Source organism: Triticum aestivum, chromosome 2D, assembly GCF_018294505.1.
Source record: "Triticum aestivum cultivar Chinese Spring chromosome 2D, IWGSC CS RefSeq v2.1, whole genome shotgun sequence".
Lineage (NCBI taxonomy): Eukaryota > Viridiplantae > Streptophyta > Magnoliopsida > Poales > Poaceae > Triticum > Triticum aestivum.
The window spans coordinates 429,969,910-429,994,482 of NC_057799.1; the positions used below are offsets into that span (position 1 = coordinate 429,969,910).

The 24,573-nt window shown below is 52.5% G+C and overlaps 1 pseudogene; it reads left to right on the plus strand.

Annotated features, from left to right (window-relative positions):
- Positions 1-882: 882 nt before the first annotated feature.
- Positions 883-1,664, plus strand: LOC123055819 (uncharacterized; annotated as a pseudogene).
- Positions 1,665-24,573: the final 22,909 nt, after the last annotated feature.

A 24,573-nucleotide genomic window follows, 5' to 3' on the forward strand; every position in this document is an offset into this window, starting at 1 on the left:
TTGGCAACAACCCACGCCTACTTGCTTCCGGGGCTTATGGGTTGTTGCTACGCCAAAAGCAAGCTCAAAAACTTCATTTAGTCCGAGGTGCCTCTCTCAATTATCTGAATTTGGGACTTAGGGAATGATGTGGGATCACCCTCCCTCTCTTACAAGTAGAAGTAACATTTAGAGTGGCGACGTCATCGCTTTGTCGAATAGATGCATGCATATCGATGACGAATCATTCCGTTAGATTGTTTTTTTGTCTCTTTAGAATTAGCATGTATGGTCTCATATGGGATAAAAATGTGGAGTGTGATCATGCCGAGCTCATCTAGCGCTGTGGTGCTTCAAATATAGTCAATATTTGTTGCTTGGTTATTGTTGGAGGACAACTTAAATCAACGCAAATATGTTTGGCAATCACCTTTCGTAAGCCGCCGCCTGTGTAAGGTACTTTTTCCTTCCGAAAACACAAATCACCTCTTCATCAACTGTCCGAAAGCCATGCGGATTTGCAACAATTTACCGTTCTGCCGCCTACTTGCTTCGGAAAGAAACCTTAAAAACCCCATTTAGCCAGAGGCGTGCCTCTCCCCAATTCTCTAGAAATTTTAGGACTCAAGAAATGCTAAGGTGTTCCGAAGCCTAGATCACCCTCGCTCTCTTATATTAGAAATATTTTGTGGACTCTAATCCGATGCCATTTGCTTGGGCCAAGCACGGTTGTGAATCAAAGCTGAGACGATGCTGAAAAAGGCCATTCCAGTCAGATTGGACAGTCCTCATCAAGGGGCCATCAAATTTTGTTTGAATTGAGCATACGCAACCGAATTTGACACCCTCTATCTGATGTGCCATCTGTACTTGCTTCTGGAACCTTCCCTGCCAACTGCCATGATGCCGTCCCATCTAGGAGTACAAAAGGAGGAGCAGGTCCCCCTGGATCTGAATTCTCCCATGGCATAATCGAACTCTCTGATCCACCCAACATTTCGCGTCGCCCACAGAAACCTACCCTCCTAGCTAGGCAGGCTACAACTTCGGCATCGGTCGGCGCTGGCTAATCTGGCAGCAGCTGGCTACATGTTCCAACCCACCGGCCGTGAGCTCGTCGGCCACTACCTCATCCCCAGGGCGGGGCTCGGCGGCTTCTTCCTCCCCGGCGTCATCGAGGAGGGCGTGGACGTCTTGTCCTTGCGGCCACGCGCGCTCTCCTTCCCGGAAAACCACAAGAGGGATTACAGCGAGGTATGGGGCTTCTTCTTCGCGGCAAAGCTCGCCGGCGAGACATGCCCGACGCCGGGCGCGGGCAGGTGCTGGGTGCAGTACAGCCAGGAGAAGGCGTACTACGGCGGCGAGGGCGGCCGGGAGGAAGTGGCGTTCCGGCACAGGTTCGCGTACCGCTACACATGGAGGGACGGGAGGTAATGTCGCAGACCCGCTGGCGAATGAAGGAGTACCGGCTCAATAGGAACGCGGCCGCCTTCCGCCGCGCGCACCCGAGCGCCGTGCCGGCGGACGTCGTTTTCGTGGTTCACAAGGTCTACAGGAAGCCGCTGATCCCTCGGTCGCCGCCACCGCCGGTCGACAGCAGCTCCAGCAAGGACGAGGGCTTTGAGAGCTACATCTTGTACCCGCGACTCGATGAGCTCATGCGGAGGTTAACGGAGGGGAACTAGGGCGACCAAGGGGCGGTGCTGCTCCTCCTGCAGGAGTAGCATTATGCCACAGCTGCATGTTGATTTCTTCAGCGTTGTTGTTGTGTGTGTCTTGTTTCATTTCAGTTCTGGATTGTGCGCTCGATCGTAGATTGGTTGGCTTGTGTCATTTGAAGTACAACTGTATCGACCTCCCTTGCAGCATATGTCTGAACAGTTCGGAGGTACTAGTATCTTATGGTTTTCTTTGTAAGTGTATTGCAGAAACTCAGTGAGGTTGAGAATTGGTTTCCCTTTTGTTCGTATCTCTGAATGCTACTGGCTGGAATGTTATCAAGCTTGCAAGATTGCTTCAGGGTTGGATGAATTATTTTTGGTAGCACTTTTATGTGTTAGACTCAAACCCCAGAAGTCCAAAATATTGCTAGCCATTGCTCTCCAGAACCTAACCAAGTCAAGTAGATTTTGTAGCAATTGCATTTGCCAAGGAGTAATGGTTTCCAGTTTCAGTGGCAGCAAACAAGCTAAAGTTATCTTCACATCTGAATAATTGGAAGCTAAGGTTTGGAAGACTTTGCTGGACATATGTCGGGGATATCGTGCGCCATATGCCAGGGGGTGGCTTATCATGGATGGGGACAAGAGTACGTCGCCGGGCTCTGGAAGCGGGAGTGAGCGAGACCGCATACGCCTGCTAATCTTACCCAGGTTCGGGGCTCTCCATGAAGATAACACCCCTAGTCCTGCTCTGCGGGGTCTCCACATGATCACTACGTCAATAGAGTGGCTACAAGGTTGCTCCTTGAGCTATTTTGGATAGAGGAGGAAGAAGAACAAGGCTAGCTCTACTCCAGTCTCTCTATGTGGGTGCGTGTGACTTCTAAGGTTCTGAACCCCTTGCATGGGGTGGCCTGGGGAGTTTATATAGGCCTATCCCCAGGGGTACAATGGTAATCCGGCCGGGTGTGGGACCCGGCCGTCAGTGTCTCTGGACGCCGGCTTCTCCGCCAGCTGCTGGGGCCCGCTGCCTGCCGTGATCTCGGCAGACAGGTAGGGCCTACCGCCTACGGGCCACGTTGACCGCTTTATAGTTTAGCCTCGCCTCTGATGATGGAGGCTTGGTCGGGGGGTGCGTGGCTACAGTCCCGCCGCCTGGCGGGCTCTCACTGTAGCCACACCCCGTCTTATCTGATTAATGGTGCACAGACTTCGAGGGGGTGAAGGGCCGCCTGCTAGGAGGCGGCCCGCCACCGTGGCCGCCTGCTGGGGATTTGCCGCCTTCTGGGGCCCGCCGATAGGTAGGGTCCACCGCCTGCGGGCCGTACCAACCGGTCATCGTGGGAGTATGGCTCCTCCTGACGTAGATGTTGTCACGGGCCGCGTGGGAACAGTGCCGCGCCGGGCGAGGGGTGTCCGCTTGGTACACCGCACTGTAGCCACGCTCCGCCCTGGATTCGGGGGTGGCAGGCCGCACTATAGCCACGCCCCGTCCCGTCGTGGTAATGGGTGTGCAGACTTTGAAGGGACGAGGGGCCGCCTGCTAGCAGTCGGCCCTCTCGTGTCCGCCTGCTAGGAGTCGGCCTCTTCGTGCCCGCCTTTTGTGGTCTTGCCGCCTTCTAGCAGCCGGCCTCCTAGACCAGCCGGCCCAAGAAGCCAGCCGTTCGTCTAGGAGGTATGAGGGGCGCAGCTAGCTCCGATGTCTTGAAATACCATGGGGGGCTGATGAGGCTACCCGTGGTCATTTACTCCGACAGTAGTCCCCGAAGCTGGTGGGGCACTGCGGATGAAAATCGAAGAGCCTCAGCAGCTTCCTACTCTGAGTGGTTTGGTAGCCTTGCTACGTCCGCCTTCTAGAGACGCCGACTGTTAGGAGCCGACCATGGCCAGGCCGGCCGCCTGGTAAATTCAAATCGCCGTGGTGGGGGCCGGGTGGCGCGCCAGCCGGGTGACAGGCTTGCCACCCGTTGCTCGCCCGCCACACGGCGCCAGCAGGCCAAGCCCGCCTGCCAGCCCACGCGCGCGACGGGACGTCGCCGCAGGCCGGGGCCCACTACTACAGGGCCTCGGCACGCGCGCGGATCCGGTGCGACCGAGGTGGGCGGTTGCACTTCCCGGGTGTGGTTAATACACACCATAACAGCACGGGAAACACGTGGTCGTGGGGGGAGTGGGCGCAGTTAATCTTGCGCCCCCCCCCACGTCTTGCCCCCTCGGCTCCATCGCCGGGGGGATATAAGTAGGGGGAGGAGGGAGCGGCAGAGTGCACCCGCGCCCTCCTCGCCCTTTGTCTTCATCTTCTTCTGCTCCCCTTGCTCTCTCGCCATCACCGTGCTGCCGCTCGCCGCCGGCGCTCCTTCGCTTCCGCCGTCGCCAGGCTTCTTCGCCCCACTGCGGATTCGCCCGCTCGTCGCCGCACCGCGCCTCCGTCGTGCATCCGCATCCATGGCGCGTGGCGGGTGCTCCGGTGATTGGGATGGAACCAATGTTCACGAGGACCACCTCACATTCCTTCACCAGACGCGACGGCTGCCTCGCGCTACGCACGTAAAGGTGCGTGTTCCTCCCGAGACGGAGATCTCGCCAGCGCCGGCGGACGGCGAACGCGTCGTCTTCCGATCGCACTTCCTTCGCGGCTTCGGCCTGCCGGCGAGCAGCTTCCTCCACTCGTTCCTCACCTTCCCCAAGGTCCAGCCCCACCATCTCACGCCGAATACGGTGGTGCTGCTTTCCGCCTTCGTCACCCTCTACGAGGGATACCTCGGCACGCTACCCACCCTTGAGCTCTGGGGGGAGCTCTTCTACCTCAAGCTCGGCACCACCGCCAAGAATGAGGCGGCCCAGTGCGGGGCCTGCGTCGCGGTGCAGCGTTCGGGTTCCGGGGTCCGCTTCCCGACCCCCGCCTTGCTGCAGTCGGTCAAGCTGTGGCAGAAGTCGTACTTCTACGTCGAGAAAATCCACTCGACGATGGACTACGTCAACCTGCCGGCTTACGTAGCCGGCCCGCCGGCCGAGCCCCGCACCAACTCGCAGTTTCGGCCGAAGAACCTGTCAGCTGCCTCCTCCGCTGCTCTCGCCCGGCTCCAGGAGTTGACGGAGTCGGAGGGCCTCAAGGTCTCTGACCTGCTGAGCGCCTTCATGGCGCGCCGGGTGCTGCCCCTCCAAGCCCGGCCCCACATCATCAGCCGCATGAGCGGGCACCGGGACCTATGCCGGATGTGCACCAAGGAGCTACTGGATGTGGAGGTGGTCCGGCTGGTGAACAACTTCTCCAATTGCAAGCTCTCGGAGAAGGAGTGGCGGTTCGGCAAGCCGCCGTACAGCCATGCACATCCCGCCGCCTGTGGTTAGTCTTTTAGTTCTCTTTCTCTTCGTTCGGCCGGGTTCTTTTTGCCGCCTGACCGATCGTCCGTGGGCAGATCTTCTCGACGCAGACGGCGATCGACGCACTGGCCCCGTGCTACCAGTACCTGGCGGACCGGTCGGTGAGCGACGTGGACGACCCTCACTTGGGGGCGGCCGCCATGGAAGAGGACGACGCCACAGGCGGTGGCGGTGATGGAGCAGGCGGCTCCTCAAGAGGCGGCCTTGGGGATTGGCCGGACGATGAGGAGGAGGACAACGAGCCGTGCTGCACCCTTGGTGCCGACAGGGCAGACGCCAGCTCCTCAGCCGCGCCGACTGCAGCAGGCGGCGTGCCGAAGTGCCGAGCTGACGCCGGGTTGTTCGACAGCCGGCCCAAGAAGGTCAAGACCTCGGCTGCCGCGACTAAGCGGCAGGAGGCCACCGCGAAGGCGGCCCTTTTCCGGAAGGACCCGAAGTGGCTCCCGCTGGTGTCTGCGCAAGTGCCTTGATTTTCTTCGCATTTCTGCTTTGCGTTTGCTCTTCTTTCTTTGCAAACTTCTTAGTAGTTTTTCTTGTTTCGCCGAGCAGGGCCCCGCTCTCTCTCGCGCAGGCCCCATCTGCCTCGGTGGTTGGTGCTCCGGACGGCTCCGCAGACCCCCGCCGCGTGGATCCACTCGCCGCCCTCCAGGAGGTGACGGAGAAGAACGCGCGGGAAGCGCGAGAGGAACGGGAGGCCGTGGCCCGAGAGAAGGCGGAGGTAGCCAGGGCGGCGCAAGCGGAGGCCGACGCGGCGGCCAAGGCACAGGCTGACGCAGCGGACGTGGCCGCCAAGGCGCAGGAGGAGGAGGAGGCATCCCGCAGCCGGGCTCCAGAGCATACCGGCCCTCAGCACGCGAAGCCGCTGGCGCCGGAGGGCCAGGCGCCGACTGGAGGGGCCGGCGATGGTCAGCTGGCCTTGGAGAGGGGAGGGGGCGACCCCGTTGTCTTGGTGGCGGAGGCGCCCTTGCACACGCCGACTGCCGACGCCCAGGGCAATCGGCTTGATGCGCCGCTGGTGCCACCAGCCGGTGGCGAGTTGGTGGTGGGTCCGACTCCTGCAGTCCATACTCCGGTGCACTGACGTGCGGAGAAGGCGGCCTCAGCGCCACGGCCGTTGGAGATCGGGGGCGCCAGCTCATCGGCCCCTAATACCGAGGCCACTAGCGCCGTCCCACCGGACTAGACGCATGGGGGCGGCACGGGTGTTTTGAACGCGGCCGCACAGGAAGTCCTGGCCCGGTTCCACACCCAAGGCGCCGCTCTCCAGCAGTATACGCAGGAGTTCCTGGCGACGTGGACGGCCGTTCGGGTATGTTTCTTACTTCTTGTTTTTCATTCTTGTAATATTCCGTGGGGGCGCGCCAGTGCACCCACTGGGTGTAGCCCCCGAGTTCCGGGCCAGCTGCTGACCAGGTGGCTTGGAACTTCAAGGTAAATTTCGAGTGTTGACTCTTTTTTCTTCTATTGCCTTTGTTGTAGGACTACCACAACATCCGTGCGGCCGCCTTCAACTCCCAAGTCCAGGAGCTGGCCAAGCGGACCGCCGACCTGAACCAGAGCCGGAGTAAGTATTCCATCTTCCTTCTCGTGGGGGCGCGTCAGTGCACTCGCTGGGTGTAGCCCCCGAGATTTGGGCCGACTGCTGGGCAGTCGGACCGGATCTCCCGGCAACTACTTGTCTTTTGGTTGGTGCTGACTTTCTTCTTTTTCTCCGTCTTGGCAGTGGCCGCCGCAGATCTGTGGAAGCGCCTGGGCGAGGTCGAGACTGATCTCCACACCAAGGAGCAGGAGTGCAGCCAGGCGGTCAAGGAGTGCGACCGGCTGACCAAGGAGCTGGCGGACCAGGCGGAGCGGCACAAGGCGGAGCTCCAAAAGCTGAAGGACAGTGAGACTCACCTCTAGGCCAAGTTCGAGACTCAGCGCTCGAACTGGGCTGAGAAGGAGAAGTTCCTGACCGACGGCTACAACGAGATCAAGGACATGATCGACGGTAAATTACTTCTTCTTGAACAGCGGCCGACTGCTACAGGAGTCGGCTTCTGCCTTCTAATATTTTGGTCTTCTTCTTGCGCAGAGTACTTCCCGGGTTACTCCGTCGCCGTCAGCCAGGCCATCGAGGCGCGGCGACCAGCGAAGGAGGTTGGGCGTGGACATCGCGCCCAACGCGCCCCGGAATCTCTGCGAGCAACTCATTGTCGTCAAGACGCGCCTGCAGCCGGCTCATCGGATGCTTCGCCGCCTGCAACGCGCCGGGTCTCAGGTGCTGGCCGCCCTCTGGCCAGATGCTCAGGTTCCATGCACTCCCAGTCAGACTATCGACTGGCTGGAGGTGGCGGTCGGACGCTTCGAGGCCTGGAAGGGCGCCGCGGCTCGGGCAGGTGCTCGGACGGCCTTGGAGTTCGGCAAGGCTTGGTATCCAAGCCTGAATTTGGCCCAGCTGGCCACCTTCCGGCAGGAGGCCGGTCCGGAGCTGGCGGCGGTGGGTCCTGCGCTAACTCAACGCGCGGCGGCGATCGCCGAGTATGCCAACACCACCGTCTTCATCCCCGAACTGGACGAGGAGGGCGTTGAGGTGCCGCCCAACTGGTTCGGGCTGAACCCGGTGGATGGGTAGGACTCGGCGGAGGAGATCGCTTCCAGCGATGAGGGCAAGGACGAGGATGGCGAAGACGATGCACTGGAGGACGGAGCGGACGGCCTGCCTCAGTCAGATCGAGCCTCGACCAGCGAGCCGCGTGTGGCTATGCCGACTGTCGCTGATGTACTTGGCCTCTCCACCATCCGGCGCCGCTGCCTCCACCAACCTGTCGGACCCGCTTGTTGCTCCTCTGGCCTAGGCGACCACCTTATCTTATCTTTTCCTGTTCTTGTAATCTTTTGAACAAGTACGTTAAATTCGCGCAATTCCGCCCACTCGGGGTGTATTCAAAATCTGTTGAATTCTGGCTATGAGCCTTGCTATGTAATTTAATTTATTCACACAAGTTTGTGCTCTGCCGGGTTCCACTTTGTCTTGCTTTTCTAGTCTTTTTTGGCTTTTTCCTATGCCGCCTTCCTTTGGTTGCCACCCTGCCAGCCGGACAGCCGCTCTCACTACCAAAAAAAGACACATCCGTGACATTTAGGGTCGAACGAAAAAAATTATGTCATATCTATGACACTTCTATGACGATAATTATGACAAAACCCGGTATCATCATAGATGTGGTGGGGTCCTACTTCTATGAAAAAAAATCATGACAGAAAATGGGCTTTTCGTCCTGGGCGGGCCAGAGACGCAGCTGCATGACATTCTTTGGGCCGTCCATGACCGAAAAAACCGTGCTAGAAGCGAGGGCGAGGAAAATATCGAGGAGTTCCCGGTTACGGCGGGTGGTCAGGGGCCGAGCGATGCGCGTTTCTCTCGTACGTACACGCGTGTGTGCAAGGCGTTGGGCTCTAACTAAACCCGAGTGAGGCGTTGGGCTCTAACTGAACCTGAGCGATTGCACTACAGGCTACGCGTTACTGAACCCGACCGATCGATCGATCCCTTGCTGTTAACTGAACCCAAGTGTGATTCCTTCGATACTGCTGATAACTGAAGCCGATCAATGCTGCCTCTGGATGAACAGTGAGTGTTGTTGAGGGGGTTTGGATGAATGGTTACCGGTGGGGGGTTGGATGAACAGGACCCCGTGGTAGTAGAGGTCGTTGCCGCTGGATGAACAGTACCCCGATCGATCGAGCCGGTGGATGAACAGGACCCCGTGGAGGGCTGGATGAACAGGACCTCGTGGAGGGTTGGATGAACAGTAGCTGGTGGAAGGCTGGATGAACAGTAGCCCATGGAGGGGTGGTTGAACAGGACCCCATGGAGAGGGTTTGTTGAACAGTAGCCGGTGGAGGAGCGCGCGGTGGAGGCTGGATGAACAGGAGCCCGTGGATGAACAGTCGCAGGTGGAGGCTGGAGGAGGTCGACGGTGGAGATGAACAGTATCCTGTGGAGTCCCGTTTTGCGGTACGCCACACCCCTCCCGATGAACAGGACCCCCGTTTCGACCGTAGCGCTCCAACACAAGTCCGTTTCCTCTGTTTTGCGGTACGCCACACCCCTCCCGATCAACAGGACCCCGTTTCGACCGTACGAGGTCCATTTCCTCCGTTTTGCAGTACGCCAGACCCCTGCCGTTGAACAGAATCCCGTTTCCACCATGACTGGTCGAACACAAGGCCGTTTCCACCGTTCTGCGGTACGCCAGGCCTCGTTTCCATCGCCTGTTCCATCCAAGCCGGTTGGCTCCCGATGAACAGCATGCGTTCCGTTCCCTCCCGATGAATACGACACATTCCGTTGCCTCCCGATGAACACGACAACGACGCAGTTTCTCCGTTCCGACCCAGCCATGTACACGAGGCCTGGCCGTACGTATGCGCGAGTAGGCGTTTGAGACCCCGCCCGTATGTACGTACGTGGCCATATTTACTTTCTTGCAACATGGCCGTTTTACGTACGTGTACATGCTACGTGCGTGCCTCTACTACGACACGTGCGTGCCTCTACTACCACACGTGCCCTTCTTTGCACGGCCGTTCATCGCTGCAGCCTGCAGACAGACCGATCGACCAGTATGTACGTACACGTTCGCGACCAGAATGACAACGCTACATACGCTTCGACCGGGTGGGTTCCGACTGTCAGGAACTTCCTTGCGTGCGAAGATGTAGCTGGTGGGTCCCAGCAGTCAGGGGATGAATCGTTTTTTTTGCCCGTAATATGGACGCACTTCCTTGCGTGCGAAGATGTAGCTGGTGGGTCCCTACAGTCAGGGGGCGAATCACTTTTTTGCCCGTAATATGGACGCACTTCCTTGCGTGCGAAGATGTAGCTGGTGGGTCCCAGCAGTCAGGAGGGAAACATTTTTTCGCGAAATTTGGTGGCCCGTTCGGTGGGTCCCTGCTGTCAGGTGGAGGAATAATTATTTTCCGTGTAATAAGGAGGCACTTCCTTGCTGCGGCCATGGACCCAGCTGTCAGCCTCTCCACGTACAGTACTCTTCCGATGGAAGTCGGTCGTTGACCACATTGACCATGCCGCGCCGAGAGCACCAAGGCGGTGGACGAGGGCGAGGCCTAGGAAGGGGACGACGCGTAGCCGGGGAAGACGCGGCAGTGGATGCTCACACGGAGAGGAGTACGAGGGTTCACTGGTTCGGCTGCGGTGTGAGGATGCCGTCGCCGCAGGGCCTGGCCAGCGGTGGGAGTGGTAGGTGGAGGTGAGGCCTCCGCGGCAGCACAGCCGGCCACGGGAGGCAGGAGCAGGCGGCACGACCGGCGCTGCTTTGGGCGGCTGGAGCAAGAAGAACAGAGGTTGAAGAATCACAACGGCCGTTGGATGGACATCGTACGGTCACTGCAGCTAGAATTGTTTATATTGACTAAGTTGACAAAGCCCTTGGTACGCGTCAACTTAGTAGGCCCACAGGTCAGCCTCCGAAACGGTGCGCCCAGATGTCAGGGGGAGGAATCATTTTTTGGGCGACTGAAGCTAGAATATCCGATATTGAAGAAGCACGACATCCATTGGATGGACATCCAACGGACACTGCTGCTAAAACCGTGTGTTGACTATAAGTTGTCAAAGCCTTGCATACGCGTCAACTTAATAGGCCCACAAGTGTGTGGCAGAGAACTTATAGCCCTTTTGCGATTTGTAAGAATGTACAACCCATTTTTGAATTCTAATGGAATTTACTACAGCCCATTTATAGTTTGTTAAAAGTACAGCCCATTTTCTAGCTAGGACAACGATTAATAATTTCAACCAACCGTTCAAAACAGAATTCAATAAAATTTCCCACATTTTGATGGGATCCAAAATAGTTTTATCCCGAAATTTCTAGTCAGATTAAATACAATTTCAATATAAATTTGTACCAATGAAACATTGCTCGCGCAACAATTAATGAAATTAAAATTTTCAAAATCCAGAAATATTATTTTATAAAGTAATTACGTGTTTGGTGCATTTTTTATAGTTACTGCCCAGTTTTTATAATTACATCCCATTTATTATTTCTTAAAGCCCATTTTCTTGTTAAGCCTAATGCATCCCTCCTAGGAAAGATTTGCAGCCCAGCGGGGCGGAGAATAACAAGTTGACCTTGCCTGGGTATTCCTCAAAAAAAAGTATAGCTGGGCTAGCCATTTTCAGCTTGAAAAAAATTCATATCAGGGCTGGATATCTGGCCTAGGCTAGACGGGCCACAACCCGCCCAGTTAATACCCTGCTCTCCTCTGAAACATCGCTCAAGAAAAACTCTGCAGTGCTCACACCTCAAAAAGACAAATACTGCTCGAGCTGCTTGGTCTCAGCTGTCAGCCGCTCCTTGTGCAATTCTCTCGTTTAGTGACTAGATAGGTTGACAATGGTGTGGGACCGTGATGTCAGGAAACCAGGAGGAAGCAAAAAATATTATAGTTGTATATAATAAGGAGGCACTTGCGTACGCGCGGCTATGGCCCTGGTGGGTCCCCACTTGCGTACGTGTGGCTATGGACCATGTTGACAACGCGAGACGACGGCGCCACGACGAGCGCAACAACTCGAAGGACGACGGAGAGGGCCTCGCGGGCCCTACGGATGGTCTGATACAGCGCCTGGTGCTCATTGGGCCACATGTCCGCGACGGCATTGTCGTTCGCTTGCTCACCGGTGCTCGTTGAGGAGACGGAGGTTGCAGCACAGGTCCTCCTGCGCTGGTAGCTCTTCCGCCATTAGGGCATCGAAGTGCGCCGCACCTGCTCTATGGTGAACACAGCATGAACCGGCTTGGACAGTGGAGCCGGCTCCTGGTCGGAAGCTATGTCCATCGTCTGATTGTCGTCGCTCAGCTCGGCGAGCTCGCTGGCGAGCCAGCATGTCCTGGCTGCTAGACCGACCCGCTGCCAAGCACGAGTCTGACTGCCCTGGCCCACCCAGACCGCCTCCCTCGCCTGCGCGCGCTTTCTGCCTGAAACGGTCAGCGCCGCCCACCTCGCTTCCCGGTTCAGGCGATTGCTCCGCCTTCAAACGACACAAGTGTCGTCCGTCCGTCCATCTGCCGCCCACATTAATGATACGCGGTTGCCGAGGTGGCTACTCTGGCGCCACATGTTCGTCCCTCCGCCGCCCACCATTGCTATATAAACTGCTGCGCCGGCCATAACCGCAATCATCCGCCTCCATTCCCTTTCTCCTGTCCACACCACTACTCCCACCATGGCTTCCTCGCGCTCCAGCGCTCTTCGGGGCGGGCGGACGACGGACCACAAGGAGATGGCAGCCATTGCTGCCGACCGGCTGGCCGGCAGGCAGCCGGAGGACGACGACGTCCCAATGGAGAACATGGTAGTCGATGATCCGGCACCAACCCCCTCCTGCGCACCATCCTCACAGGTGCATTACACCATGACCATCAGCGAGGTCCGTGCCAAATACATGGACACGGTGAGGCAGAAGTGTCAGGAGCAGTTCCAGGAGGCGCAGGCCGACGCCGCCTACAACCACCATCTCCTCCAGGAGCACCTGCAGGCGGAGGAGCAGATCGCCGCTGAGCGGGCAGAGCAGGAGGCGCTGCTCAACTCGTACCGCTCCACCCGCGAGGGCCGCCTCGAGCGCTGGAGGTACCGCATGCGGGTGGCGGAGGCTGCGGCCGCCTACAAAGAGGGCGATGAAGCGGGCGAGGCGGTGTTTGGCGAGACCAAGGACGAGGCAGAGGACAATGTCAGCTCCGACGAGTCCCCGCTCCACTGGCGTCGACGAGGCCCTGCTCCACCGAGGCCCCGCGGCGCCAACAACAAGGCAGAGGACAGCGCCGGCTCCGCCGAGGCCCCGCCCCGCCAACAATGAGGCAGAGGACATCGCCGGCTCAGGCGAGGCCCCACCCCGTCGGCAATGAGGGGGAGGATTTCCCCCGCTCCGCCGAGGCGCCGCCCCGCCGGTAACGAGACAGAGGACATCACCGAATCCGTTGAGGCCCCGCCCCGCTGCCAACGAGGCCGCGCCACACAGAAAACAAGGAAGAGTAGAACACGGTAGGTCGCCGCCGCTCGGGTTCAAGTAAGTCCACCGCTGCTACCCTCTGGTTGAAGCCAAGCTAGGCGGGTTGACCATTGACGGCCGATTAGCTTCTTGGCGGCGACGTGGAGTCGGAGAGCTATGTTGGAGAAGGACGCTGCTTCAATTACTTAACTACAGGTGCAGTTGGGTCACTGGCATGTGGGCCCAAGAGGCATCTGGCCCACATGTAAGTGACGCAACTGCACCTGCTGTTATGTCACTGAAGCTCAGTCCGCTGCAGAAGAAGCTTCTGTTTGGCTCAGCCGGACACGGGTGCTACGGTTAATTAATTATACCTTCAGCGCACCCCTTTTTAGTTGAAGAATGTATGAAATGTAATGAAATCCGGCATGTTTATATGAAATCCGGCAGTGTATGAATGAATTTAGTTCGATTTGTTTGAATTCTTGTATCACTGGCATTGGATGAACATGCAAAACAATACGTACTAGCATTATTCCCAGGGTGATCACCTCGTTTGCAGCAGTTTCACATGTACTCCCTCCGGTCCTTTTTAGTCTGCATATAACTTTTGTCTGAAGTCAAAGTATCTCTACTTTGACCAATGTTACAGAAAAAAGTATCAACATTCACAATGTAAAATCAACTGACTTGAAAGAAATCTAATATGCTAAGTAAAAAGGAACAGAGGGAGTACAAAATTTAGCGTTCCTGTACATTGCAATCAACACACAGGCCTGGCAATTCATAGAGAACATTCAAAACAATCGATGATTATGCATCTCAGCGATTCACATGTCAGAGCCAATATTTACTTCACAACTAAAGAATAAAGAAAAATCGATAGATGCTGCTAACAGCAAAGGGCGTCCCATTCGAAAATATCAAACGCATGTCTTCTTGCTAACATCAATGAGCAAAATTTGACAAGGTTGTCCCATTCCAAAATGTCAAATGCGTGTTGTTTTGCGTACATCAATGAGCAAACTTTGACAAGGTTTTCCCATTCCAAAATATCAAATGCCTACGATTGTGGAATGGGCAGGGTTTGCCATCAGTTCGGACATTGACATGGCACCTCGTGCTAAATAAACCAGCTGTTCTTTTTGTGCAGTTCCACCAAAATCAACCAAATTCGTGCGTAGCTTGTATGATTTCGCCTTTATATGTTGCAATGCCTTGAACATATCGGCACCTCCTTTCTTGTGGTGGAAATGAATGATTTGAGAATATTCGATGTATTCGTGAACATTTTGTGCAGTTCCCATTGAAATCAAGATGAGCACCCCTGTTTGCTTAAATACAAAAAGTGATTAGTATAAAGCAAACTGTACTATGAATTGACAGTTTAAACAGTCAACCTACATGATCCATGCAGAGCACACATTTAGAAAATGGAACTCACCAGAAGGAATCGTAAAACAACATTGTATTGGCCATCACAGCGACAAAGATGCAGATCCGTGAGTCCTTCTGAGCTGAAGTTAGTTTGTTCTTGTGGGCAATAATGTAACCATCCTTCAACTGCTCCCTTCTTAAGAAGAGAGGCTTGGCTTCTTTATCCTGGCATAATCGGAACTAGGCACTTCACGTACTCCATATTCTTCTTCAGAGGAGGATGATCCTGTTGTGCAAAGACAAGAGGACAACTAAATGCTAGCATCCCTGTTTGCTCGAAAAAAAAGGAAAGGAAATATTTAAAATAACACAGATGAAGCACTTCTCAAGGACAATACCACTTTCTCATGACAGTATCTAAACAGTAGCACAACACCAATAGAGATGAGAAAGCTCAATCATATGGATGAAATCTGTGGGGGAGTACCAACCTTTGTCAGGAGGCTTATTGTGTAGAGCATACAGATCAAGCACTTCTCCGGAACCATCTGTTGTTATCTACTGTGGTTGCCATGCTTACTATGTACTCCTCGATTAGTTTAATGTTTCCAACATCTTATTGTGCAGTTCCACTAAAATATATGGTATCTTCAAAGAAGATCCCTTTTTGCACAAGTAGAGATAATTACATATTACATTAAGAGTGGCATCAAATTAGTGGCAAAACAATTGCTCGTTCCAGCCATAGCAATAAATTAAGATGCAAAACTATATCATTACTTGTGCCATCACAGTTCCAGTGCTTCATTACAGCACCGGGAGTTGATTTTTGTTTTTCTTCCACTTGTTCTTCCCCTTCATCACTTGGTTCAATAACAGACAAGCTTCGCCTTCAATGTAAGATTTGGCATGTCAATTAGGGAGCACAAGTATAGCACTAAACAACGACGTTAATTTTCAGATGAAAGTGGCAAAATACAGGCCAACAGTTGTGAAATATCCTTATCTTACCTCAATGGGATATTACGGTTCACATACAGATTGGAAGTCTTGTCTCCATTTGTGTAGTTCCCTAAAATCAAGCAACATTAGCGTACAAGTAGCACAACATATGAAAGCACACTGCACAATCATGTGAAAGAAGGCTAGTACTAACCTCTCATGATGCGGAATTCAAACAACTTACAAGAAGAAGATCTGAACCAAATTTGCCAACAAAGATAGGAAGTAAGATCTCCTCTTGTGCAGTTCCACTAAGATCAAGCAATCAAGCAACGTTGTCGGTGTGACATTTTGGTTGAACTGCACAAAACACTCTTAAAACAAAAGTGTTTTGTGCAATGCAACAAAAGGTCACAATAGCAACGAGGTGAAGTAGATAACCTTGTTTACACAGAGGTGCAAAGGAAACAACTAGTGGTCAATAACGGTGGATGACACAGAAGCCAACAAAAAGAAGCATCTAACTTATCTAAATGGGAAAGAAAGAAAGACAGTAGCATTTCTCAAACGGTGGCATTGATTAATATTAACAATAAAATTCGTTAAACATGTAATTTGCTTTTAACTGTGGCATTGCATCAATTTTTCGGCAGCATTATTAGAGGGTGTTTGTTTACAGGGACATTTTGGTGTAGGGACTAAAAAAAGTCCGTGTCAGTCCCATCTAAACCAAACAGGAGGGACTTTTAGGGACTAAAGAAAGAAGACCCCGAGGGAGAGTCTTTTGGGGACTTTTTCCAACAGTTGCCCCAGCCCCGCATCGCAGCTTGTCTCTATTAGTTTATTACTAGGGGTAACATGTCTTTTAGCATGTCATTTAATAACCTCTAGTCCATGTTTAGTCCCTGTAACCAAGCAGGTAGGGACCACTACTAGGAAAAGGGCTATAGATAATATGGACACTAATGGCGCACCAGACATGCGGTGCAGCACTACTATATAGCAGTGGCGCACCACAACCATGGTGCGCCACTACTGACAATTTTTTTTTCCAAAAATACTAATGGCGCACCAGGGCACAGTGCGCCACTACTATCATTTTTTTGCAAAACTACTAATGGCGCACCGCCAGCTGGTGCAGCATTAGTAACTAGGGTTACTAATGGCGCATTTGTGGGTGGTGCGCCATTAGTAACCTGGGACCAGCTAGATATTTTGGACAGCCACCTACACACTCACTTTCCCCACTTCATTCTCTCCACCTCCTCCTCCAAGCTTGTCTCGGCTGCCTCCTCCTCCTCACCTCATTTGCACCATAGATTCATCCAAATTAAGTGGTTAAATTACCTTTTTTGATAGGTAAGTAAGGGGAAAGCTTTCTTTATATTGTAGATCTACTTTTTTCTCCCTCCAACAACGTGCACATGCACTTTTTATGGCCTAGCTAGATCTATGTATGTTTGTGGTGTTGCATATGTTTGTGGTGTTGCATATATGTTTGTGTTTGCAGGTACTGGTATTTGAAATGCGATAGTTGCCAATATTTTGCCGGAATGTCGATTCATTTCCGTTTCGGCGAGAATTTTGGCACTATGCATTCTTTTTTGTCCTATTTTTAGGCAAAGTCATGCCAAAATTTTTCTTGGTTCTAAAATATCGTTTTGCTCTACCCCGCAGGCGACCATGGTCCGCACGATGACCGAAGACATCGTGAATAGGTTTTGAGCTCCGCGAAGGCCGAGATGCTTCAAAAGAACGAGACGGAGATAAGATGTCCGTGTCGAAGATGCAAGGTGAGGAGCCTTATGGACCCGGATTCCGTACAGGTGCGGGACCACCTGCTCTTGCGTGGTTTCATGGATGGCTATCGGTGGCAAGGTGATGAAGACGATTATGAAGTCGTCCATGGGGGCCGGGCAAGAAATGAGGAAGGGCAGCAAGACAACCGTGGCGAGGGCGGGCGAGAAGACGAAGAATCTCCAGGACGTGATCACGAAGTAGATGCAGTACACAGTCATCATGTAGAAGATGACGGACATGATGATGAGGAAGATGCCGGAGCAGACGAAGGGCATGATCATGAAGATGAAGATGCCGGAGCAGACGACGATGGACCATCGATGGGCTGGGTGCAGGACCCTCATATTCAAGAGCTGCTTCTCAAGCAGACGGATAACGCAAGAGCTGCCGCCCGAGAGAAAGCCAAGCTGGATCAACTGGAGATAGACGCGGTTACTCCATTGTATGAAGGATGCAGGCCCGAGGATACCCGCCTGAAAGTAACGCTCATGGCTCTGGAGATGAAGGTAAAACACAAAATGACCGACGCATGCTTCGACGAGAACATGTCATTCTGGCATGAACGTCTTCCCAAGGGGAACAAGTGCCCGACCAGTTTCGAGGAGGCGAAGAAAATCGTGTGTCCTCTGGATTTACCGCACGTGAAATACCATGTGTGCATTCGAAAGGATGAATGGTGTCATCAAAGGATACATTCGCAACATGTCACGTCCAGAGGGAAGCATAACCAGGGGCTTTCTGAACGAAGAGCGCATCTCCTACTGCACGAATTATCTAGGCATCGAGAACCCCGTTGTTCTGCCCGTTAACAGGCACCTCGGCAGGCTCGCTGGATGGGGTCACCGTGAGGGTCGCCGTGAAATGCATGTCGACTTCGAGGGTCGGCTCGCCGACTTTGAAAGAGCAAACCTAGTCGCGCTACAACACATAGACGTGGTCGATCCTTGGGTGGTAGAGCACAAAACCTTTATTGAGAAGACGTACAATGACCGAGGCCAACAGAGGACGGACGGAGATATAATCAAAGAGCACAACTCATGTTTCACGCGTTGGTTCAAGTAGAAGCTTCTGTCGTACCCTTTACATGAGGATTCTTTGGCGGAAGAACAACTCATATTCGCCTTGTCACAGGGCGCCGAGCACAACCTGATGATGTATGAGGCGTACGATATCAACGGCTACACATTCTACACCGAGGGAAAGGACATGAAGAGTGATGGTTATCAGAACTCTGGGGTATCGTTGGAATCCTACACCGGTAACGACAAGGACAGATACTACGGAAGGATCGAAGAGATCTGGGAGCTGAGCTACGCTGGAGAGAAGGTCCCGATGTTCCGTGTCATATGGGCCAAGAGCGTCCTAAAAGAAGACCAGTATTTCACCACCATGGTTATACCCGAAGCCAAATCCAAGATTGCGGGCACAAACGTCACCGTGAAAAAATGAGCCATGGGTACTGACTTCCCAAGTGGACCAATGCTTCTTCATTACCGACCCGTCAAAGCCCAATCGTGTTGTCGTGAGGAGAGGCAAAAGGAAGATCATCGGAATGGATGGAGTCGCCAATGAGCAAGACTTCGACAAGTACGGCGACCCGAAGATGGAACATGACGACGACGATGAAGTACCAGCATACACCACAAGAAGAAGCAGGACCACCCTACCTAAAGGACGTCCGTTCAAGAGAAGAACTCCATTTGCGAAAAATAAGGGCAAGAAGATTGTGAACAGATAGCTAGCTAAGATCGATTGTATTTAAATTGTAGCCTTCATTTCTCGATTGTATTTCGACAAATGTTTTCATATTCATAAATATTTTCATATTCATAATTTTTTTCAAATAACAAATAAAAAATTATTAGACGCAACTAAACAAAAAGTTACTTATCGCGCACCCCTCGGAGGTGCGCCATTGCTAACCTTCCCCCCTCTATCCCTTTCCCCCTCGCCCCCCGCGCCTCGATCGCGCGCTATCCCCCCTCGCCAGATCCCCCTCGCCGCCGCCGACCCCCAGCACCCTCCCCCGCTCCACCGCCGCCGACGACCCCCCGCACACTCCCCCGCTCCACCGCCGCCGACGACCCCCCGCACCCTCCCCCGCTCCACCGCCGCCGACGACCCCCCGCACCCTCCCCCGCTCCGCCGCCGACGACGACCCCCCGCACCCTCCCCCGCTCCACCGCCGTCGACGACCCACCGCACCCTCCCCCGCTCCTCCGCCGATGACGACCCCCTGCACCCTCCCCCGATCCACCGCCGGCGACGACCCCCCCGCACCCTCCCCCGCTTCACCGCTGCCAACGACCCCCCCGCACCCTTCCCATCTCGATTGCGGCCCCCTCTGTCCACTCCAGGAGCCGTGCCTCCTCCGTCTGCGTCGATTACGCCAACGGGTCGGCCGGGATCGCCACTGCATATAAATTTTTTGTATGTGAACTATTAAATGAATAATACATATGAAAAAATAAAATTTATATCCCGGAAGTTTAATTAAATGATAAGTACTTAAATGTAATAATTTCTTTAGTTAATATTAATTCACAAATGAAGGGTAATAATTTATTTAGTTAATATTAATTCACAAACTGAACCAAATACTAATGGCGCACGGCTAGGGCGTGCGCCATTGCTATCCAAAAAAAAGGTTACTAATGGCGCACCGCCAGGAGGTGCGCCATTGCTATTAAAAAATTTACTAATGGCGCACCGCTAGGGGGTGCGCCATTGCTAACCCTCCCCCCAACTAAAATCCCCAATCTCTTTCTCTCTCAGCCCCCCCCACACTGCCTCACCTCACCCGCGTCGCCCCCGTGCTCGCTGCCCCCGCCGCCGACCCCCACCGCCCCGCCGCACCCGACCACCACCGCCCCCAACGCCCGGCGCCCCACCGCCCCCGACGCCGACCCCCACCGCCCCTGACGCCCCCGACCCCCACCAGACCGCCGCCGCCCCCAAATCTCTCTCTCGCTCCCGGCAGCGGCTGCGGGCGAACGGCGGATCCACCGGCGGAAGGCGAGCAGAGAAGCCACAGGGAGAAGGCAAGAAGGTGCGTGCGCAGCATTCCCCTTCTCGCCCCTCCTCCATGGTTCCCTAGAACGGTCAACGATCTACTCCTGCTGATCCCGTGGAACCCTCATGCTTGAATCGTCTGAAATCTCATTCCTAGGGTTTGGAAGAAGGCAATCCGCGAGTCCGCCCACAGAAGGCTAGCCGCGAGTCCACCTGCAAAAGTCTAGCAGCGAACCCACTGGAAGAAGGCCAACCGAAGGTGCGTTCCTCTCTGATATGCTTCATCTCCTATAAAATGTAATATTTGCTGCCTTGTTGTGCGATGACCCTGCATGCTACTATGTTCTTTTGTGTAGACAGCTGATGTGACTTAAATTTGTTGCATAGCACTGTTATCTTCATTTATCCTGATTACCACAATAAATTCGTTGGAGCCTACATGTCTGAATCTGCATAATAATCCCCTTTACCCCATAAACACACTTTTGGATCTGTTTGAACCTATGCGAAGTAGCTGGAGCTGCCGTACTGTTGTCTTTTATTTCTCCAATGTCATTTAGTATGTGTGATTTACTGTTACTTGTTGGCTCCATCTTGCAAGTTCACTGAAGTTGTTGTAGTCTAAAAAACTGTTAACTGAAACTGCTGTAGTCTGAAACTGTCAGGAGTTGGTAATTATCGGCAACTGTTGTGGTCTTGTAGATAAGTGTGAAAGATGATTACACACAACCTTGGTATGGAAAGCATTGATTTCATACTATTCTCATCGATTCAGATAATGCAGTACTATATGATGAGTGACGAATAACCTGAATTGTGATGCTTGTGCGTTGACGTGGTGCAGGAGGAGTTTCAGTTGGCGCTTTTCAAGACCAGTAAGAAGGAGAGTTTGTTTGATGATCGAGTAAGTCCACATATAGTGTTGCTCCTACTCCTCTGGTATACATGTTCTGCTCCTACTCCTCTGGTATTCGAAAATCTCTATATGCTAGTACAAATGTGCGAGGGAACACTATAGTGCTATTTTTGTAAGTGAACTGGTAATGTGAGTGAGCTACCAAGTACACGTGCACAGTTTATTCTATTGCTTTACTTTAGTAGTGGAAGCAGTACTACTTTCTGTGACCAAATATTAAGCTTAATAGGTTAATAAAAAGGATGGCAGCTTCATTCTTTTCCGTACTAATACTGTATAATTCTCTGTGCCTGGTTCTGCATTGTATACTCCACTAAAGATACTAACACCCTCGTTGCATATACCAGCCTTCTAACACACTAGTTGAAACATAATCTTTGTGAACTACTACTTTCATACTACTGATGTGATTGTTCCACAATTGTATCTTGAATCATCAGCCCCCTGTGCCATTTTGATCTTCTGGACATGATTTGCGGCATCTAGAATTATGTTAGCTTTGTTCTGTAGGACTGTAACTACAAGACCAAAGTTTCTTGCTCGCCTATGGAATAAAAGAAAGTAGAAAAGGGGCTATAAAGTTCCTGTGCTTTTCTTTGAACATGCAAGTATTATTATTTTTTCTTTCTGTTAACTGTCCATTTGGGGGCAAACTGTGACCCCAAACTGTCGATTTCCCTTGGTATATGTTGTGTTCAGCTTTGGCAGAAGTTCAGAACTATTATGCAGTGTTGGCTGTTAGTCTGATATGAATCTAGAAGTGTTTATTTTCCTTGGTATATGTTGTGTTCAGTTTTGGCAGGAGTTCAGAACTGTTAGGCTTGTAAAGATGATCACATGTTTTACGTGTTTGTAAAGAACTGTTAGGCTTGTAAAGATGATCATATGTTGTGTTCAGTTTTACTGTTTGGCAGGAGTTCAGAACTGTTATTGGAAATGTTTTACGTGTTGATCCATCAATTGATCACATTGAGAAAGACTTGTAAAGATGATGGTCCTCTTTTACAGAAAACAATTTCTGTAAACACGTCAGTAACTTTGCTAGTTTGCTGGGTTTTGTCTCCGACCATCGTGTCGTGATGATTTTGCAGGTACCCCGAGAGGCCCTTGAGTTTGCCGGAATGTCGATTAACTTCCGTTCCGGCAAATTCGGGTACTCCATATGTCCTATTTTCAGCAAAGGTCATGCTGAAATTTTCCGTGAATTTTAGCATGACTTTGCTAAAATAGGACATATGGGGTACTTGCGACTAATGCATGGGCCGGGGTATCTTAGTACTTAATTAAGTAGGATCAACTGCCCCTTTATTCTTGCTGCATTAAACCATAGGTGGCAATAGAGCCAAGTGATTAGGCCCAACTTAGAATTCTCCTTCCCTTTTCTTGATAGGGTATATTATTAGAAGATACCCATATATATCAGTCAACCTAGGGTGCCTCGGCATCGATAAACCCTAAATGATGAAAACTTAACTTAGCATTTAGGGTGCCTCAGCGTCGACAAACCCTAAATTATAAAACCTTGGCTTTTAGGGTGCCTCGGTGTCGATAAAAACCTAAATGATGAAAGCTTAGGCTTTTAGGGTGCCTCGGCTGTTGGGTAACGTAGTAATTTCAAAAAAAAAAATCCTACGCACACGCAAGATCATGGTGATGCATAGCAACGAGAGGGGAGAGTGTTTTCCACGTACCCTCGTAGACCGACAGCGGAAGCGTTATCACAACGCGGTTGATGTAGTCGAACGTCTTCACGATCCGACCGATCAAGTACCGAACGTACGGCACCTCCGAAGTTCTACACACGTTCAGCTCGATGACGTCCCTCGAACTCCGATCCAGCCGAGTGTTGAGGGAGAGTTTCGTCAGCACGACGGCGTGGTGACGATGATGATGTTCCACCGACGCAGGGCTTCGCCTAAGCTTCGCGACGGTATTATCGAGGTGTAATCTGGTGGAGGGGGGCACCGCACACGGCTAAAATATCGTATATCAAGTGTGTTCTTAGGTGCCCCCCTGCCCCCGTATATAAAGGAGCAAGGGGAGGCCGGCTGCCTATGGGGCGCGCCAAGGAGAGGGGGGGAGTCCTCCTCCTAGTAGGAGTAGGACTCCCCTTTCCTAGTCCTACTAGGAAAAGAAGGGGGGAAGGAAAGAGAGGGAGAGGGAGAGGGAAAGGGGGCTGCGCCCCCCTCTCCTAGTCCAACTAGGACTCCTCTGGGAGGGGGCGCACCACCTCATGGCTGCTGCCCTCTTTCTCCCCTCAAGGCCCACTAAGGCCCAATACTTCCCCGGGGGGTTCCGGTAACCCTCCGGCACTCCGGTTTAATCCGAAACTTCTCCGGAACACTTCCGGTGTCCGAATATAGTCGTCCAATATATCAATCTTTACGTCTCGACCATTTCGAGACTCCTCGTCATGTCCGTGATCACATCCGGGACTCCGAACAACCTTCGGTACATCAAATCACATAAACTCATAATATAACTGTCATCGTAACTTTAAGCGTGCGGACCCTTTGGGTTCGAGAACAATGTAGACATGACCGAGACACCTCTCCGGTCAATAACCAATAGCGGGACCTGGATGCCCATATTGGCTCCCACATATTCTACGAAGATCTTTATCGGTCAGACCGCATAACAACATACGTTGTTCCCTTTGTCATCGGTATGTTACTTGCCCGAGATTCGATCGTCGGTATCTCGATACCTAGTTCAATCTCGTTACCGGCAAGTCTCTTTACTCGTTCCGTAATACATCATCCCGCAACTAACTTATTAGTCACAATGCTTGCAAGGCTTATAGTGATGTGCATTACCGAGTGGGCCCAGAGATACCTCTCCGACAATCGGAGTGACAAATCCTATTCTCGAAATACGCCAACCCAACAAGTACCTTTGGAGACACCTGTAGAGCACCTTTATAATCACCCAGTTACGTTGTGACGTTTGGTAGCACACAAAGTGTTCCTCCGGTAAACGGGAGTTGCATAATCTCATAGTCTTAGGAACATGTATAAGTCATGAAGAAAGCAATAGCAACATACTAAACGATCGGGTGCTAAGCTAACGTAATGGGTCATGTCAATCACGTCATTCTCCTAATGAGGTGATCCCGTTAATCAAATAACAACTCATGTCTATGGCTAGGAAACATAACCATCTTTGATTAACGAGCTAGTCAAGTAGAGGCATACTAGTGACACTTTGTTTGTCTATGTATTCACACATGTATTATGTTTCCGGTTAATACAATTCTAGCATGAATAATAAACATTTATCATGATACAAGGAAATATATAATACTTTATTATTGCCTCTAGGGCATATTTCCTTCAGTCTCCCACTTGCACTAGAGTCAATAATCTAGATTACATAGTAATGATTCTTACACCCATGGAGTCTTGGTGCTGATCATGTTTTGCTCGTGGAAGAGGCTTAGTCAACGGATCTGCTACATTCAGATCCGTATGTATCTTGCAAATTTCTATGTCTCCCACCTG